The sequence below is a fragment of the Buceros rhinoceros genome, unplaced genomic scaffold (assembly GCF_000710305.1).
Source record: "Buceros rhinoceros silvestris isolate BGI_N320 unplaced genomic scaffold, ASM71030v1 scaffold12945, whole genome shotgun sequence".
NCBI lineage: Eukaryota > Metazoa > Chordata > Aves > Bucerotiformes > Bucerotidae > Buceros > Buceros rhinoceros.
Window position 1 is genome coordinate 67985 of NW_010414631.1, and position 2151 is coordinate 70135.

The following is a 2151-nucleotide window of genomic DNA, read 5'->3' on the forward strand; positions in this document are numbered from 1 at the left end:
TCCCCCTGGGGGCCGCCCCACCAGCAGCTGCGGGCCTGCCTGCTCCACTGCCTGGCCATCCATCAGCCTGCAGCTCTCCTCAGTTCCGCTCTGCTGCAGGCAGCTGGAATATTTCTGGCAGCAGAGAGAGCAGAAACCAGGTCTCCCATGCGAGCAGCCCAAGCACGTCCCTGCATGGAAAACGTGTTATCAACTCACTGGAGGAAGAGGCAGGGCAATCCTCCAGGATGGGAGGGGGCATGGGGGGATGGCGGTGTGTCCCATGCCGTCAGAAAAGGTTCCTGAGAGCCCAGAGCTAAAACAAAGGTGCACACAGGCACGCTGCATTGCAGGGGCTGGGAAAGTGAGCTCTCCCAAATGCTCACAGCCTCCATTGCTGAGCTCTGAACTGCTGAGATTGGAGAACAGCTGGAGCACCAGCTCCTGGGTGTCTCTGGAGCCTAAAGGGGAATGGCGTCCTCTCAGGGGAGCTGTGATTCGGTAACGGAGGAAGCACAGCGCTGAGGTAAGGCATCGGTGAAGCTATGGGGACAGCAGGCCTGTGTTTAAGGAGGATTTTGGCTGCCTTTCTGCAAGCCAAACTCTGCATCACACCCAAGGGTGGGGACACCTTTAGGAGGGACAAGGACTGTCAGAGCAAAATCATGGCTACTGCTCTATTTCCTTCAAGTCTCCTTCCCCCAGGCCCAGCGCTGCTGCAGGCAGGGAGCAGTGAGAAAAAGCCTCCCTCCCAGGCTCCCTCCAGCGAGAGCACATCTCCACCGACCTTAGGAGTCAGATTTTGGCTGATTGGCTTTCCGCATCAGCAGAACCCACGGCAGATCTAATTGCTTGAGAAAGAGCTGTGTAAATAAGATCAAACACCCCCTTAATTCTTGTTCCTGGTCCCCCAGGGACAGGTCCCTGCCCCAGGGCAGGCAGGCTGGTAAGCATTTTGCATCATGGCCACAAACGGCTCATAAGCCCTTGCAGGAAGGGCTCTCACACCAGGTCCTCCATGGGCACTCGGGAGGTGAACAACCGTGCTGACAAACCACCCAGAATCCCTGTCCTCAAGGGCTCTGGGGCCAAGGACAGTGCCTCTCCCGCAGCACACACCGCCTGCCCCACCACCCGCCGGCTTGGCAAGCACCACGGGAGGGGGGCTGCACCCCCAAGGGTCCTGACAGCCTGCCCCACTGCAGGCAGCAGAGGGCCCCTCACCCTGGGCGGCAGGTCACCTCCCGTCTGCACAGGGTTGTTAGAGCACCCATCGGGACGGGGGATAAAGCCCCCTCCTCAGGCGCTGGACACTGCCCGTGAGCCATGCCCACCCCCGTGCCCCTCCACCGGCACGACCATCAGCCTGTACCTTCCCCACAGCATCCTCCAGCTGCATCACCAGGTCCTCTGCTCCATGCCTGTCATAGGTAGGGATTCAGCTCCGTGTCCCTCCTCTCCAGCAAGTCATTTTGCCACTGAAGACACAGACGGCGAGCAGAGAATAGGGCAGAGCTGCCTCCAAGCTGCCTGAAGAGAGGAGGAGATGGCAGGATGCTGGCAGCCTCCCAACAAATAAGGCTGCAGAAGCTGTCCCTGCCGAAAAGCCGCAGTGCCCAGGCAAGCCTCCACTTTGCTCGAGCAGCTGAGTCACACTCCCTGCTGCCTGCAGCAAAGATTTCCACCCACAGCCTCCAAGTGCACAGCCTTCCGTTGCTGCCAGCCCGTTGCTGCCAGCCCCAACAGGGCGAAGCATGCACACCCGAGCCCCTCTTGGCAGATGTCACAAGCAGGGGCTGCTGGGGGGATGGCAAAGCCCTGGTGCATGGGTGCTGCCAGAAAGGAGCAGCAGAGCAGCAGCTCTGATGGAGGCTTAGGTGTGTTGCAGGCAAGCGTGATAAAAAACACCTTCCCTAACTATCGATTTCAAAGAGTCTTTATAGTATGAAAGTGTATTAACGTTATTTATATGTATTAGTGACTATGCCGTGATGCACTGGGGTAGTGGAATTTTAGTGGACACTTTGCTATTGCACATGCTGAAGTCGTGGGACAGCCCAGCCCTGGGAAGAAGGACGTTGCTTCTGGGAAGCAGTGCGGTCCGTGAAGGATAGAGGATACCTGGGGGGCAGCCACAGAAAACCCTCCCAGCATCGCCTGGGGTCACAGATC